Genomic DNA, 19,371 nt, shown 5'->3' with positions numbered 1-19,371 from the left:
ATGTACCGATGCACCTTGATGGGTTCGGCCAATGAGTGTGTTTAGGGATCGTAATACTGACACGTGAAACCCATTATATCATTACGGTACTATTAGGGTAATCAAGGTACAGTTTTTCGAAGAATTCATTCCCAGCAAACTGGCAATTATCTTTTCCCCTCACTAGCTCGGAAACACGTGTTTTGTCCTTTAATACCAGCGGGTAAAAACGCATTTTATCCACTAGTGGGTAAAGTAATTTGACCTTGAATACGGTCAAATTAACTGCTTTAAAATTGATAAAAGTAGGTGAATCTAGTAATAAAGATGATTTACCACCTGTGGAACTACTGGAAGCAGTGATAAACGCATTTTTTGCGTTGTAGTTTCCTCGCTATAGTGACGGGAAAAGTTTTGTGTTACACTCGGGTGCAAATGTATTTTTCAGTACAGATGGTGTTTTTTTACGCACTAGTACGAGAAGTGGTTCATTATATGTCAGATCGAAACTTCGGAGGTCCATCTGTACTGAAAAACGTCGTACGATACTCGTGCGGAAAGGAAATTCGTAACTCGTGTCGATTTAAAACACTCCCTTCGGTCGTGTTTTAATTTATCGCCACTCGTTTCGAACTTCCTTTTTTACGCACTTGTATCGTAATGTACTATTACTTCTCATGTGTTAAAAAAACTCGCAGGTTCAGGATTCTATTCTCGAACCACTCGCTTCGCTCGTGGTTCAACTATAGAATCCTTTCGCTTGCTCGTTTTTCAATTCCACACTCGGCGTTAAAATACAACTTTGCCCCCTTGTATAACAAATAACTATTATGCCTTTATATGATTCAATGTGTGTGTAGTCAGAGTTGCTTCCCTGGCGAAATGCAAGCATTTTTCCTTTTTTTTTATTGCTCGCAAGTAGTAGATTTCCAATGAGTGTGTTTCGCCGATTGTAATGCTGACATGCCAAACCCATTATTTCACTTTGGTACTACTAGGCTACTCAAGGTACTATTTTTCGAAGGTTAATTGTGTTTTTAAGTTGCTTGTAAGTCGAAAATAGTAAAATTCCAATAAATGGTTAGGCGATTGTAGTACAATCAAAGTACCTACTACCTACAAGGCTAATCAAAGTACCTATTTGTTTTTCGAATAATTAATTATCAGCGAGCTGGAAATCGTCTTTAACAGAAAACGACCAAAATAATAGGTACTTATAGATAAATACATACTTATTTGTCCATACTTATATACTTATACTTATTGCTTACATAATATTATAAATGGGAAAGCGTGTGTGTCTGTTTGTTTGTCCGTCTTTCAATGCAAAATTTTTTATGTGGAAATAGTTGAAGGGATGGAGAGTGACATAGGCTACTTTGTCTCTTTCTAACGCGAGCGAAGCCGCGGGCAAAAGCTATAATATATATAAAATACCAACGATAGTTAATTTTTGTTTTACGGGTATTTTCAGAATTTGGGACACCCCAATTAGCATAAGTTGTTAACAAAAATTAACTCGCTGTCAGTTTTGTGACGACAATTAAGCATAAAATCTGTCTAAAAGTTTACTTTTTTCACATTCTGAATGTAGATTATTGCTTAAAGTTTATGTAATTAAAACAAAAACAACATTTTTATAGAAATTTCATACTTAATTGTCGTCACAAAACTGACAATGAGTTAATTTTTGTTAACAGCTTACGCTAATTGGGGGGTCCCAAATTCTGAAAATGCTCTTACAAGGGGGCTAATTCGAAGCCAGGGCCATCGGCTTAGATCTATGTATCTATGTTAAATATAGTTTTGTGGTAGCCACCAAGTAGCCACAGAGACACAGCGAGTTCGCGGCCGAGTGTTGGCAATAGCGGAAGGCGACGTGTAAACACACTATCGAGTTTGCGGTACTCGTTGCAATGACCTAAGTAGATACTCGGTCGCCAATTTTTAACTGCCTTAAAAAAAGGGGGTTTCCTAATTTGTCGTTGCCATTTTGACCCATACTATTATCTGACTCTGCAAATACATATATAAATACATTCACGCCTGTATTCCCAAAAACGGTAGGCAGAGGAGAGGACATGAAACTGTATAAGTTTCAGTGCCAAACTTAACAATTAACGGGTAAAAATAATAAAAGTAGACTCAAATACAATTAATGTAGTGACGCGTTGCTAGCTCTTCTCCCACACTAACGCCGTTATTCATAAACGTAGGCACACTAAAGTTATCAAGCCGGTAAAGTTCGTTTGTCCCTATCCGACGTATTGGTGTGATAGAAAGGGACAAACGGACTTTATGGGCTTGATAACTTTAGTGAACGTTTATGAATAACGTACGTAGTATTGAACTCATATGCCTACATACCACAGTTAGTCGACATACATCATACAGCGCGTAAACGTAATAAGGGCGATAAATGAAACCAGGCGTATAATTCAATATTGTTATCATTAATTAAGAGGTGTTTTTGATTTACTTCTTAATTTTCACCCCATAATGAATTTTTGAAAAAAAATCTCAGCAGCAATGTACTGTAAACGTGGTTGCGATGACAATCAATGACAACTGTCAACGAGCGTTTAACGGGAGTGTGTTTGCATTACGTTGCGGGCCGAATTAATTTGTATGGGAAAAAAATATTTCAATTTTAAGTAAAAGTTATCTAATTAAAACTATGGAAACGGATTAAATCGCGTATAATGAATTCTTGTAAGTAGGTAGCGTCCTATCACCCGTCCACCGCTGTAAAGAGTTCCGTCGGGATATTTTAAATTCATTATACGATTTAATCCGTTTCCATAGTTTTATTTCATGAGTAACTATCGCGGTAACCGAAGACAATATTAAAAGTTATCTAATTACATTTTATACGTCCTATACTCACCACCGTTAAGAGGTTCGCCCGTATTAGGTTTACACCCTGTATACATGACATGACACTTTCCCGTCACCATAATGGGAAATGTTCAAAATACAAATAAATTAATTTCTGGTAATATTGGTGTAATATTACCTAATTAATTAGGTGAAACCGAAGTTTTAGCCAACCAGAAATTTTATCACCATATTTGCGTATTACCTGGTAAATACGTTTAGACTAATATTATAGTTCCCAAATCATAAAGCCTAAATATGTGTTTACTTTGATTTATTGAAAGCGTCAAAATTAATCCATCCATCCATATATTCAGTTCTAAAAATATATTAATAAGAAATAATGTTAGTGAAAGCCTGATTCTGATTTTAATTTCTCATTTTGAAATCACTATGGATTCTACAGGTTGCAAAAAGTAATGATTCAGAACAGAAGTAACTACCGTTCTGTAACCGCTAAACAAACGAGATGTCTATACCACAGAATATATACAATAGTACAAGTACAGAGGGCTCACTCCTTTCATGTTCACAAAATGCCGCCATTCTAAATTCTTACCTACATTAACAAACGGACCGCACGTGAGCAGCCGATATTGAATTTTATTGCGCCGCGCGAAGGTCGTCACCACTGAATGGGCCGCGAACTCGCGGCCCCCGACATGTACTTGTAGCGCGGCGATAAAATCGCGGAGTGAGCCGCCACATAGAAAAAATATGAAACTTTGAAATTTCTGACCACATACTGTAGAGATTTATCTATATAAGGTTATTCAGAATGTTAGATACTTATAGGGCGTTGTTTAATCCGCTACAATTGATGCTAATTGTACTTGATTGTACAGTGAGCTGCAAAATCGCATGGAGAAATGAATGAATTCATTGATAAATTCGCCATGCACTTTTGCAGCTGATAGTATATACAAATTAGTGTTATTAGATGTTAATATTGTGCGGATTTCCGGACTGTCAACAGACGAATAAAATTCTTAAGACGATACGGTAGGGGTCAATTCTCCATACAAACGCTCTCGACTATTTCCTCCCTGGTTTTTGAAGATAGAGCAATAATTTTTTCAACACAGATTGTTATTATTTTTATCTGTGTCGGACCGTTTTGATTTTTTTGATATTCTGCTTTTGAAAGATTCTAGAGCCAATCAAAAATTTCCAAAAACGGCCTTTTTCATTGTAGCGCAAAAAAAGGTGTGATACTCAAGATTGGTAACAATTAACCAAAAAAGCTAAACGGTCCGACATTGATTATTTCATTTTTATTCAGATTCTCAAATTTCGTTCCGATTGATTAAGTTTTGAAGGAGGAAAGAGTCGAGAGCGGAACCTCGATTTTAAAGATTTTTTTGAAATATCTTTTGACTGATTTGTTCTTAATGGACAATTTTTTTTCGATAAATCTAGTTAATAACACTTGTATATTTAACTAAAATTCCCAAGTTGAAAGGGGGGCTCCTTTCCATTTTAGCATTTTCGCTACCGTATCCTCTTAACAGTTCAAGTTCATCAGAAACTGTGGTTCAAACACAAGTTTTACGAAAGCAATAAACGGGCACGTAGCCAAATCACAAACGCTTACGATAATATCGTTATCTATCTCCATCGCTCTTCCGTATTGGCGCGACAGAACCAGACTGCGTTTCTACCGGCGTCTAATGTCAACGATTTTTTTTAGTTTGAAAGGTTTGACCACGATCATACCTGATGGTAAGTGATGTTGCGGTCTAAGGTGAAGCACGCTTACCTATGGGACACCCATATGCTCTTGCTTTAAAGAGAGTGGTGCCGTAGCCGAATGGAATTTCTGCGACACGAAACGTAAACGAAACGCTGCGAAAGGTAGTCTGGGTGCGTAACCGAATGGCACAAACGCTCACGAAACGAAACGTTCGTAGATATCTATCTATATCGCACTTGCGTATTGGCGCGACAGAGCCAGACTACCTTTCGCGGCGTTTCGTTTTCGTTTCGCCTCGAGAAATGCCATTCGGCTACGGCACCTGGCTCTGTCGCGCCAGTACGCAAGAGCGATAGAGATAGATATCTAAGAGCGATTCTTTTCTTGAGCGTTTATGCCATTCGGCTACATACCCTGGAAACAATTGACATTGTCGTTTCGGCTAGGACGGCTGCCATTTGACCTTCAAAACCAGACGGCAAACTACGTACGCATTACGCCTTATTGGGATTACTACGGTTTCCTCACGTTTGCCTCCAACATAAGGCGGCTTGAAAATATCAATGATATTTTGAGCAGCAAGTTTCGTAGACCTCATTAGTACGAGTCGTGGTTTGGACTTTGAACCCACGACTTCCACATTGAAAGTCGCCCACGCTAACCGCAAATACAATTTTGCACACGGAAAACACAAGAGATGAAACAAAACATGTACCCCAAGTGTATCAAAAGGCCGCATCGGGCCGCGAACCCTTTGTCAAAGGTTTTAAATTAACGAAATGGCAAATTTCAATGGCCGCTATTTATCTCCGTGATTTCATACGTTATGAATGTCCATACAAAACGATTTAGGAATGAACCCGGAACAATTATGTTTGTAATTTGTTGCATATCTTTTGAAATAAATTCATTGAAGAGGGTTCATATTACGATGTTCATTATAGGTGTTCGTGATTTTGGAACCGAAAATTGGATTATATATATTTGGGAATATTTTAATTATTATCATAGACAAAGCGGAATTGATTGCATTGTGTGACATAATTTTATCGCAGGCTGAATATTTTTACATGGTTTTATTCCTTTGTTGACGTTGTACTATAAAATCGTGTCGCTTCAATTACGCATAAGTATTAATATCAGAAAATTAAAAACGTACATACTATTTGTTATTCGATTATGTACGAAATTATAACGACTGTTTTATGGACGATTCTGGAGTAAAAATTCAACTAATAATTATTTTTTGTTTAATTACGAACAGTAACTGTGTTTTTTTTTACTAGAAACTGCTGCAGACAGAGAATAACTAGCTCTTCATTCATCATAACAATATTTGTAGGATTTTCTAAACAGTCGGTGATGACAAATGTTTTACGCCTCTCTATCGCTTTTTCAAGTTACTTTGACAATAAAATTATAGTTGCGTTTTGTTCGCTAGTACTCTAAATCAATATAATAATTATCAACTGAAAACTCCGTACTTTTAAACTGCTGCAAAAAAACGGCATAGTTAATGACGTCACCGCCATAACTGAGCAACATCGTGAGCGCAACGATCAAACGAGCTAATTCCGCTGAAATCGCACACACAATCTTCGCGGGAACTTCAAACTAATCAGGAACAGCACTGTTCGCGTTACGCGTGTACGATGTACGTAATTTATTAGCGTTTATTCTCATATAGCGTGTAGGGATGTTCTACGCAGACTCCGTTGAGTTGAGAGCTCCAGTGTGATTCGGGAGGCTGGATGCGGCGGTCGCTCCCGGGTTCGAATACTCTGAACTTGCTCGAGCGATCGGTCAGTGTTTGAACGTTCCCGCTTACACGGATTGGATACTTGACAGTGCCGGTTTGACTGTGGAAATGATAACATAAGTGCTATATGAGTGTGCGATTGGTAAGTTTAATTATATTAGTTTCTTTTAAATATTAGAATTCTAATAGATCCGATAATATTGCCACCAAAACTTAAGATTACAAATTTGAAAGAAAAATATCTCAAAGGTGTATTTAGAGTTCTTCTATTGTTATTTTTACGAGAACTGCATATTCAACAAGAACTCTTACGAGTTACTAACTTTACATAATATTACCACAAAAACTTAGGTTATAAATTTCAAAGAAAAATATCTTTGTGTTTTTAGAATTTTTCTACGTAAATCTTTACTAAACTACATCTTCAAGAATAACTACTCGTATTAAAAGTTACTTTCGTTTTTGGTTTAAGTCAATTAAAAGTTACAAAGGATATTTTCTTTTCTGTTAAGCATTAGTATACTTACTAAATATTGATATTAACTGTGGAACATCGTAGTTCAGACACCGGATCGAAATAGGAAAGTTATAAATAACCAAAAGTTAGATTCCTAATATTATAAACGCGAAAGGAAGCTTGTCAGTGTGTTACTGTTTAGACCGATGGGCAGATAAAACTGGTTTGGAGATCATTTGGAGCTTAAAAAAGGATATATTATACCAGCTTTAAATAATCATCTGATTATTTATACTAGACTTATAAAATTGAGACCCGGAGACTTATCAGGGCCTTCGAATGTGAGGACGGAGCAGTGATCCTGTACTAAACAAGGATTCCGAAGAAACGGCCTTAGCGAGAATAAGGATTTTCATCTTTTAACAATCAATCGACTATTGCCACTCTTGTTAATTTAACGTTCCAGACTACATGCTTGTTTTTGTAGGTGTCAATATCTTATATTTCATTTTATTATTCATTAAAATTCCTTATAAGACTAATAAAACTGTGGAAAGAAACTATAATTAGCTTATCCTGTTAGTCGTGTAGGGAAAGTATAGGTCTAATATTGGAGGCGAAATTTGACCTATTCTCCGATATATAAAGAAGCTGAAGTTTTGCATATTCCTAGACAGAGAAGTAAGTTTAGCAATAAAAAAAAATGGGTAGGTACTATCAGCTGCAAAAGTGGATGGCGAATTTATCAATGAATTCATTTATAATTTGTCCATGCACTTTTGCAGCTGATAGTACCAAAAAAAATAAATACCTTATAATAAATATGTAAGATAAGTTTTCGCGTACATTTTTAAGTATATTTACTGTTTGTAAAAATAAGAAAATTGCTTAGATGATTTTAAATATCTATTTAAAAATAAAAATAAAACTAAATTCAACTTGAAAAAAAAAACTTCTAATCTTAAAATGTACTTAAACTTAGCAATTTTCAAATTGTTAGTTCACTTCGCTTCAGTTAATTAATTAAAAGAAAGAACGAAAACTTATGGAGCAGGTACTTAGATCTTTTTGCTAATAAGCGTGGTCACTTAATGAATCGATTCCAATCATCATGAGCCCATATTGTGGTCGATATACAAAAACTCAAACTCAATCACTGCATTCCCATAAGAGGTAGGCAAAACACCTGAAACTGTTTAAGTTTCAGTGCCACATTTTCTATAGTGTTTTTCCGTTTTTGCTATTTGTGCAGTTGAAATTAATGAAAATTGCTATTCTTACTAATAAGGATAATTTATATAGGATCACAGAATATATAATAGTACAAGTACAGAAGGCCCACTGCTTTGATGTTCACAAAATGCCGCCTTTTAAATACCTACAAAATTCTAACAAAGAAACGAGCCGCACGTGCGCAGCGTCGGACGATAGGGTTGCCTATGGATTAAAACGAATTAATACTCATATAAAATGTTATACTATTATATTCAAGTCTTAGGTACTTTCTAGGTATGTATACATATATACCTCTATATACAGTATTTATATATTTTTGTTTAAGTCCCAACATCACAAGCCTAGTTGAACTTTTCCGTATTAATCAATAGTAGATCTGTGTAAGATTGTCCTATTCTATTCATGATGTCTATTTAACTAAACATTATTTGCCATTCACACGCGGACATCACATATGAATCTAAAAAAAAACTCGCGACGTAAAGTAACAATAGAAAGTGCGAACGTGCGTTCCGTGAGAACGCGCGCCACCCCTGATTAGGCCGCGAACTCGCGGCCGCCAGCATGTACTTGTAGCGCGGCGATAGAATCGCGGAGTGAGCCGCCCCTGATAGGATTTACAATTCTCATACTAAGAATCGTATCTCCATTTTTAGAGCCACCTATTAAATACTATCATTACACTGTTGATGTCTACAAATTTAATTAAAAAAAAACACGCAAAAATATTTGGGGAAAATATGATTTTGGCCACTTCCAGGCTGCAAAACAGCACCATCTAGTTTTAAGCCTAAAAGGCCCATAGATTTCAGGGGTACGCTTTTTTGTACGGGCTTTCTCTGTCCCGGTATTATATATGGTCTATGCTACGGTATTCCAGATTCACATTTTCAGGAAAATGTCAATATTAAAAGGGAATCGAACTCTGAGTGGGGAGTTTTCGGGCAGGGCTTAACTTGTCAGCTTCGACTTGACGTGTGCAGGTTTTATCACCTTGCCTCAGCTTGCCTTGTGATTGTTTTCGTCCTTCCCATAATACGTGTTTAAAATATAAAGGTCGGATAAAATGGGATTTTAACATTGACGGATTTTTAACTATCTAAAATTGCTTGGTTTCAATGCAATGATAACTAAAATTCTTACTAAAATGTATGTATTAGGTACAGTCATCATCACAAGTAGCATTAAAATAATTTAATAACCGCTAAATAAAACGAGATGTGTGAACTATATGTACCTACATAGATAAAATAATTTAACTTTGTCATATCTGACTGCGAATTTTACAGATTAATCGATATTTATAAAAGTTTAGTTACTTTTGGTGCGTTGCTTCATCCGCTGCTATTGATGCTGACTGTATCGTGAAACCGCTTAATTCCAATACTTAGATAATAGACAACTTGACTGTACTTAAAATAAAATATTTTATACCATGCAAAAAATAAAGCATCAGCTAATTATAACAAAAACAGGAACAGAAGTTATTTTAAACTTATATTTATATTTTATAAATCAGATAGAAATATATAAAGTAAATCAGTTGACCGTGACGTCACTCAATTCTATTTCATATTATATAAAAGCAAGTCATTCAAAATCGTTTTGACAGTTCTTAAAAAGAAGCTGATTTGATTAAGAGGAAAGTAGCTTATTTCTGAATTTTCTTTCACTTATCAAAATATTCCTGAGACTTCGTACAGAATGGCACAATACTGGAACAAGAAAATGGGGTAAAAAAATCTTACCTTTTCCATTTTTGCGACCCGTTAAACAAAGAACGAAATGGTCTAGTCAGTTGCAGGCTTACACAGCCCCGTCTTTGCTATCTAAATTGCCAGTGCGACTAACTATCTCTAGTTTAGAATGTAAAATAGTGAACTATCTAGTTTCACTAGCTATCTAGTTTTATTCCATCTGAATCTAGTGGTTAACCACTTTAATTTACTGTGGAGAAAACTTCAACCTAAAATCAAGGAATATATGTACAATACAATACAATACAAATCATTTATTCGTGATAAACAAGATACAACACATATAAACAATAAAAGCACATTCAAAAGTTAACGAAAAAAAAACAAATACCACCATACCATAGTTTACCACGAAATGGTCTCGCCTCAGCGTAATTTTAACCACAGGGTCAGCGCTGATCTTCCGGCTAGACCATTTGTGTGCCACGGATGCAAAAACGTGCAACACGGCCTTAACAAGATTATTAAATTATTGTATACATACATACATATGTATATTGCTATATAAATGTGAATAATATAATGTACTTATTTGTTAAAAAAAAAAAACAATCACAACTGTATCCCATAAAGCAGTAAGCAGAACACATGAACCACTCAAGTTTCAGTGCCACTCTTGGCAAAAAGGGGTTGAAAGAAAACGAAATTGTGACATTGTGACAGGGTGTCAGCCTCTCGCCTACGCCACAATTTAACCCATAATCCATAGTCGACTTCTACGTCACCCAAAGGGGGTGCTAAAATTCGTAACCCACATTGGCACAATATTTAAAAAAAACACCTTCTTATTATTGGTACCTAAGAAAAGGTTCTCAAAGACGGTAATTATGAAAATGTTTGAGAGAAAATGAAATTAATAAAACGGTACTTGGAGTTATATATATAAAAATATATGTATACCGGTTGTAGCACTAGCAAATAATTAAACTCATCATCACCTTGGTCATTATTTGTTGAGCGACTTTTCAAAATAACTTTTATTCCGATTTTTAGCAGACTTGAACGTTAAAACGGAATGAATTGCGAATTTGGTCATACACAGACATAGAAAAAATATAGAAGCAGGAGCAGGATTTAAATAACCTTAATATGTTATCCAGTATTCTATCATGAGTGTTCTTCTGTACGCGTCAGAGACCCTAATAACCTATGCAAAGCAAGAACGAAAACTAAATGCCTTCCATATGCGTTGTCTTAGATCCATACTGGGAGTGACGTGGAGAGACCATAAAAGTGATCAAACTGTGCTAGCTAAAACAAATTGTTCTTCTATAATGGCAATGTTAAAGCAAAGAAGGCTCACTTGGCTTGGTCATGTGCATAGAATGGATCATACCAGACTCCCGCGTCAAGTCATGCTGAGTCAAGTTGCAAATGCCAAGAGGCCGGTTGGGCGCCCTATGCTTAGATATAAGGATTGCTGTAAGAGGGACCTGATCTGCTTTAATATTGAACCTCACATTTGGGAATTCGAGATGAGACCAGAGTGGCGCCGTGATCTTAAAGCGGGGGTAGACAAACATGACGAGGATTGGTTAGAAAGCCTCAGGCAGAAAAACTACGCGCTGCCAGACCTCCTCCCCTGAACTCTGATCATGTCTGCGATCGCTGTGGCAGAAGATGCCGCTCTGGTATAGGTCTCTTTAGCCACCGAAGACGTTGCTATCTACTTCCCCACAACACATGATTTACTGGACGCTGCTACAATCATCTGCAATAGATGTCGTGGCCAATGATGATGATGATGATGATGATTCTATCATGGAATAAGCCATGCACTGAAAGAGACAAATATAGCTAATCTTCAATTGGTACCATGGTACCATTGGTATCGCTTAATTTCTCCAAAAAATCAACATTTTATGAAAATTGTATGAATGTTTCAAGATTACAAATATATTTTTTGCTGATGTTAGGGGCCATACTCGGTGTACAGTCAACCAATTGGAACACTTGGCCACTGTAGAACTATGTCATAGTTACGCTATAAATCAGATTGTAAGAAATCTCTTACTGCTTGTCATCTTGACATGGTTGTAGAGTGCCCTAGGGTTCCAATTGGTTGACTGTACATGAGACATGTACTTGAGACTTGTTATCTTTGTTCTGGGATTGTTATATTCACATCTGTTTAAATTTTATTAAATTTGCTTTGGTTACTCGTATATGCATGATCTGCATGTCGTTGTTTAATTGTACTTTTATTATGGTGTTTTGGCTATATATTTTTATAATTGTAATATAGGGTACCTACTAGGGTGGTTCAAAAAATATGTATTTAATTTTTTCTTCTTCCCCAGGGCTATTTTTACTCGAATTGATCCCAAATGTCAGTATACAAAATTTCAGCGAGATAAAGTAGTGTTTAGGTCGCTATGATTTGATGATTTTTCAGTTTTCATATAAAATTTCAACATTTTGGTACACAATAGTAAAAAATCTAGACCATATAGAAAATAGGCATTTTATCTTCGATGATAACATATTATTGGACTTTATTTTTTGTGCGATGTTGATGGACTTAGGTTGAACCTCTAGCCTTAAAAGTCAACAATAAACAGTTTTTAGCCAATTTTTGTGCATTTTTTAGCATTTTGATGTCTAAAAACACCAAATGTGACTTAGTACGAACAGACACCGGAATACGAATTCCAAAATGAGTTTTGCTTGCATTGCGCCGGACATATTTGTTGATATTACAATTTGAAAATTTTCGACTTCCATACTAATGGGCTCCTACTTGCAAATTATCGCAACCTCTAAATGAGCCAATAAGAAGCTAATTTTTGGTAGATATCAATTTTTGATCATAATGAAACAAGAAAAAACCTGTGGAGCGAAAATAAAAAACCTTTTTTTTTTCTCCATACATTCGTGAACCACCCTAGTACACCTACAAAATGTAAGCGCGTAATATTTAGCAAGCTGTGTTTGCCTGTAATGGGGTGAATACTACGTCATGTTTTTTGTGCCATTATTTAAGTTCATATGTTTTGGTATTACACCTGTTGGCAAACTTTAATAAATAATAATAATCTGTTGAGAAGGAGTCTTCACATATGTATTTGAGTGGTATAGGCATAGGTACAGTCTGGCAACTAAGAGTAGACATTAAAAAGTGGCAACATTTTTATGCTAACCCCACGAATAAGTAAATACAATAGATTTTTGTAAAGAATTTTGATATCTCGTCTCTTTGCACTTCATTTTTAACCCCCGACGCAAAAACGAAGGGGTGTTATAAGTTTGACGTGTCTGTTTGTCTGTCTGTCTGTCTGTTTGTCTATCTGTCTGTCTATTTGTCTGTCTGTGTGTGTGTCTGTCTGTGGCATCGTAGCTCCCGAACGGATGAACCGATTTAGATTTAGTTTTTTTTTTGTCTGAAAGCTGAGTTAGTCGGGAGTGTTCTTAGCCATGATACATGAAAATCAACCTACTATGTCGCGGTCGGTTAGTCGGGAGTTTCTTAGCCATGAATACATAAAAGCTTGTTTCAAATTAATAAATAGACGTGTTTAAACCTACTATGTCGCGGTCGGGATATCTGAAACCGATTTTTTAGTTTTTTCACGTTTCCCTTACAACAGTCAAAATAAATTCACCAAGTTAGTCTTCTTCTGCTTAAGATAACTATAATTATATCATGTAACTATAATACACAATTATATCATAGCACTGCCGTGAGCATTATGACATTATGTTGAAATTTTTATTTTTCATGTAAATTGATTACTGTACCATTTAATACTAGTCGCGCCAAATGTCAACATTTCCCAATGGGTTATGAATTTTTATGAAATATACAAAAATTTAATTAGCTTGTTTCGAAATTAATAAATAGTAATTGTAAATAGTGACTACAAATTACATACTTTAACAACACTGCTTTTGTTTCAATTAACGATTGGAAAACAAAATTAATTATTTGCGCTGATATTTTTATTCCGACAGAAACTTTTAATTAGTTAATTTACCTTATTTTGCGGAGAAATGAGTTGGCTTTTGTGTATTTTTTGTTGTAAGCAAATTTTTAATGATCAGTAATAAAACAAAATATTTTGTTTGGAAAAGAGGAACAAATAATTACTGAGCCTTTTCAGTCCCGTCTAAAAGACAAAAACATCTCTACCAGTTGAGTAATAAATAATCATCGACTTCGTACCGGGCGACAATAGGCGAGACGACTAAAAAAAACTAATTAGTCCGTCAGTTAGATTATCAAAGAATTTTAAACACGTATATTTTCTTTTTTCTCGTAAACGAAAAATGCGTTGAAGTTTCACGTGGCGTCACGCCTATGTACAATTTTTACTTAAAAGTGACGTCTCAAGCCCCCATTCCGGAACTTTGATGCTGTAATATCTTTGTATTTTTCATTAATTAGAAAAAGCGAAAAATATGTGTTCAGTATTTTTGGACAATCTAACTGACGTGACGGACTAAACAGAATGCCATTTTTTTATGTAGTCGTCATCCCTATTCTAAATTTATTACGGATGTAGTGTGAAACAATTTTTTCCCCTCACTAGCTCGGAAACACGTGTTTTGTCCTTTAATACCAGCGGGTAAAAACGCATTTTATCCACTAGTGGGTAAAGTAATTTGACCTTGAATGAAGTCAAATTAACTGCTTTAAAATTGATAAAAGAAGGTGAATCTAGTAATAAAGATGATTTACCACCTGTGGAACTACTGGAAGCAGTGATAAACGCATTTTTTGCGTTGTAGTTTCCTCGCTATAGTGAGGGGAAAAGTTTTGTGTTACACTCGGGTGCAAATGTATTTTACTTCTCGTGTGTTAAAAAAACTCGCAAGTTCAGGATTCTATTCTCGAACCACTCGCTTCGCTCGTGGTTCAACTACAGAATCCTTTCACTAGCTCGTTTTTCAGTTCCACACTCGGCGTTAAAATACAACTTTGACCCCTTGTATAACAAATAACTATAACTCGTATTTAATTTGCGGAACCTGATATTGATTGAACTAGAATCACGTTCGTACGTTTCCCGAAGAATATGTACGAAGGAAAAACATTTCGCACTATATCTGTAGTATACAAATCTTTTATAATAAAATTATGACCACTAAAGATGTAATATTAGACGACCGGTCTGGCTATATACCCTGCTGCTAAGCCGCGGTCCTGGGTTCGAAAACCGGTAATTTATTTGTATGAGCACAGATATTTGTATAGTATGTATCTATGTATTTATCTAATTAAGTTAGTATATCGTCGTTTAGCACCCATAGTACAAGCTTTGCTTAGTTTGGAGCTAAGTTGACCGGTGTAAGGTGTCCCCAATATTTATTTTTTATTTTATTTATTGGAAAAAGAGGGGGGAGGCCTTTGCCCAGCAGTGAGACATAACAGGCTCCTAATAATACGGGGATGGTATCCGCCAGGTGTATCCCTTGCCTTTAGATTAAAGTGTCTAAAAGGGCCTCTGTGCTGTTGGCTTCGGCCCCACACATGCCTCCCAAAAGTCCGGGACCCCATGGTCCCGAGATATGGTAAGACATAATAATAATAATTTTCAGCGAACGGTCTCATAGCGGAAAGTCTCGACCAACATCTTAAGAGACTCTCGCTAGGTGGCTGGATCAAGGGCCAGATGCAGAAGGCGGTGATCTTGGACACGGCGCGGATAGTCCGACGGTTCCTCTCTCTGCAGCCCTAACCACCGGCAGCTTGGGCCCTGCCCCGCTGCTGGCGGCACCCTAGGTTAGGTTTTTTATAATGTGTTTGTATGTTTTTTTATATTGTTTTGTATGTGTTTTTGTATTTTACTTTTATATCCATATTATAAAATTTTATTTTAATATTGTTTTCTACTGAAATTTATTAGTGCGATCGGAATTCTGTGAAGTAGCTTGATATCAGTTTTATAATAATTAGAGAGAGCTTTAATAATCCTTGAAACTTAAGCCCAAGGCAATTGAACGGTGTTAAAATTAATAAATTGAGAAAGTTCGAGAATTAAAGCGAAGCACTTCAAATTATTTATTTTATAATAGGGAACTTGACTGTACTTAAAATATTTTATAACATGGACGAAATAAAGCATTAGATAAATTATATAAGAAAAAAAGGGACAGAAATTATTTTTAACTCCAATTTATATTTTATAAGTCAGATAGAAAGATATAAAGTAAATCAGTCGACCGTGACATCACTCAATTCGATTTCACATTAATTGCACATTACGACAGTTCTTAAAAAAAGCTAATTTGACTAGGAGGAAAGTAGCCTATTGCTTAAATTATCAGTCGAAAACCTATTAAGTATTTTCTGAGGTATTTACTTATAGTTCATTGGCCTCCCCCCTTTGAATTGGCAGGTCTCTGATTAGTGATGTGCCAATGAAACTTCTCGTTTCTAAGGGCCCATTTAGATGGTACGAGAACTCGCATACGAGTTTTATTATATTGCGGTATTTGATGGGTGTGCAAAATTTTATATAATCATAACAGCCCGCAATGTAACTAAAATCGCATGCGAGTTCGCATGCCGCCGTCTAAGGGCCCATTTAGACGGTACGAGAACTCGCATACGAGTTTTATTACATCGCGGTATTTGTTGGCTGTGCAAAATTGTATGTACCCTCAACAGCCCGCAATGTAACTAAAATCGCATGCGAGTTCGCACGCCGTCTAAATCAGGCCTAAATCAGTTCTAAACGATTTAAACGATTTATGTGTTTGTAAAGTAACAATGTTGGTACAAAATTCTATCAGAGCGCTATGCTTGGCATACAAAGTACAATTTTGAAATTGGGTATACACATTTACACATACCAGTTTAGAAATTCTATCCTAAGAAATTTCCAACTTTCTCGAGAACGCTCTCTCTGACTAGCAAACATCAGTACACTGTCGTACACCGCACTTTGTTACGTTATTTTTTTAATTAGATTTTTTTTCTTTGCTTCCAGTGACATGTTTGGAGAATTTTATAAGATTTTACTGCTAGTCTATAAATCATTATATTTTTATTTAATATTACCATGAAAATTACAAAGCGTTGAAGTTTGTTATTTGTATTTCGCCGATTTTGCTATAAAAGGTCTCAGATCCCAAGGAACGTTTCTGGAAGTGTCCGAGAACGTTTCCTATAGATTTCTCGGCAAAATTTCTGGAACGGCACATCGCTATCCCTGACGAATGTAACTGCCAGTTTCGTAACAAATAGTTGCCAGTCATCACGAGTTCTTCTCGGTCTGATTGCTTCGTTGACCATCAGGATGAGACTCATTTTCGGATTCCGACCTCTTTCGGATTTCTTGAGAGGTACAGTCGACTGCAGAGAATAGTATCCACTTTTTAAGGGGACAATTTCACCTTATAACAATGCCTTAAAGTTAGAAAGAGGATTTTTGTAGTTGACTGTTTTATGTATGACTGCACGTGTTTGTTAGAATATAGAATATATAAGGTGTTAAATATGTATATATGTTACTTGATTGCCAGTAACATTCAGCGTGGCCAATGTGAAAATAGTCATACTTATTTCCGCCATACCTTTTAATTGAAAGGCAGATTTCAACCCCGCAGCGGTGTACAGTTGCGCGGACAAATGGCCGTCATTCGTCAGTAGCCGCGAGTGTACGAGCAGTGTCGAGTGTCGGAGCACTGTGCAAGTAGGTATACAGGATTTTCATTTTGACACGGGACCCTCTACCACGAGTGATTGACGGTATAGAATTACTCGATGGTGCGAACGTCACGAAAAATAAAATTGTGTATTAAAATTGAACAGCGTCCCCGTTTTCCGTGATCATGATGGATGCAACTGCCTAATATGTAATGAAACTAAAAGTGAATGATTTAAAACGTTTCCTCTTTTTTATGGCAAAAACTCCGCAAGAATAGTCGGACGTTTGGGTGTCATTAGTGTGACGTTTTCGGAATAATGAACCTTATGTTATTACAAATTACGTCTGGCAATAAATGATGGGGTGAATATAAACATACATACTTTTATACCTACTTACAGCCGAAACGAAACAGAGCAACTTTTACTATTGGGCTGACATCAGAATCGTCAAGTAAAGTGGCTGAGTCATACATTTTAGCTGCCTGGCCTTGATATTTTGTATTGAGTTCAGGGTTGGGTTAGTCTCACACTTATTCCTTATGACCGTATGTTCCGTATGACCTTATTCAGCTATGTAGTAAATTATTGCATTTGACTAAATAAATACCGTTTTAACCTTAAAAATACCTTTCTTGACAGGGTAGGTACTTAAATCATCATCATCATCCTCCTTGCGTTATCCCGGCATTTTTGCCACGGCTCATGGGAGCCTGGGGTCCGCTTTGACAACTAATCCCAAGATTTGGCACAGGCACTAGTTTACGAAAGCGATTGCCATCTGACCTTCCAATCCGAAGGGTAAACTACACCTTATTGAAATTAGTCCGGTTTCCTCACGATGTTTTCCTTCACCGAAAAGCGACTGGCAAATATCAAATGACATTTCGCACATAAATTCCGAAAAACTCATTGGTGCGAGCCGGGGTTCGAACCCGCGACCTGCGGAACGAAAGTCACACGACGTATTTACCGCTAGGCTACCAGCGCTTTTTTTTTAGGGTAGGTACTTAAATAACTACATAAATGTGAGCGAGTTTAGTAAATCGTCCCACTTTGTCGATTGCTAAATATAAGCCGCTGTGTCAGTTTATTCATATACATACATACATACAACATACATACAATCACGCCTGTATCCCATAAAGGGGTAGGCAGAACACATGAAACTACTAAAGCTGCAGTGCCACTCTTGGCAAATAAGGGGTTGAAAGAAATCGAAACTGTGACATTGCAGTGACAGGTTGCCAGCCTCTCGCCTACGCCACAATTCAACCCATATCCCATAGTCGCCTTCTACGACACCCACGGGAAGAAAGGGATTCATATACAGATACAAGCAAATCTTGTCTCTATGGTTAGCGACACAGTAGGGCGTTTTAAACACTATCACAATGTATACTGGCGATGAAGTATATACTTAATTAACTAAGTTTACATCGATGTAAACTTTCACGACTTTTACACATATCGTCACTACTTTTAAAAAATCTCGTATCTCACGCTGTTCCTCAAAGTTAAAACGCAGTAAGTCTATATGCATTCCATACATACTTACTACAATTTTCTTTACATTGACAGACGAAGATACAAGTTTTTTTAAAAGTAGTGACGATATTTATAATTGCAAACGTCGTCGTCCTTGAAACCTCGGAGGTTGGTGTTCTAGACATAACATAACAAACATAGTAATACGCGATTAAGTCCCGTTTGCAATTTTAAATAAGTTTTCATCGTTATATCATGTTACCATTTCTCCAAAACGGTTTTCGGAGAAATATTTAACGAGATATTTATTAATTTAAGGAAAAAAACATTGTTCATTTTTGTTGTGTGGGTATTATTTTATTTATCAGTTACCTAGTAGGTAGGTAATTCGTCGTTGGGAGTTCAAAATTCATTATTTGCACGATTTTAATTAATTAATTTACCTTCGAATTATTCGACTTTTTTTTCAATAATTCGGAGAAGACTGGCTGATTGGGACTGGCTAAGACTGGGTTAAAAATGATGTCCAACATA

General features: G+C 36.2%; 1 protein-coding gene across 1 annotated transcript in view; it reads left to right on the top strand.

The window, feature by feature from the left end:
* Nucleotides 1–6,301: 6,301 nt before the first annotated feature.
* Nucleotides 6,302–19,371, top strand: part of LOC125242542 (protein artichoke) — an 82,498-nt gene continuing 69,428 nt past the window's right edge. Inside the window, exon 1 of the mRNA XM_048151295.1 lies at nt 6,302–6,450. The gene's annotated coding sequence lies outside the window, so the exon portion shown is untranslated. The remainder of the gene's footprint in view (nt 6,451–19,371) is intronic.

Source organism: Leguminivora glycinivorella, chromosome 3 (genome assembly GCF_023078275.1).
Source record: "Leguminivora glycinivorella isolate SPB_JAAS2020 chromosome 3, LegGlyc_1.1, whole genome shotgun sequence".
Taxonomy (NCBI): domain Eukaryota; kingdom Metazoa; phylum Arthropoda; class Insecta; order Lepidoptera; family Tortricidae; genus Leguminivora; species Leguminivora glycinivorella.
Note: the sequence above shows the minus strand (reverse complement) of the source record. Positions and strands in the feature narration are given on the sequence as shown.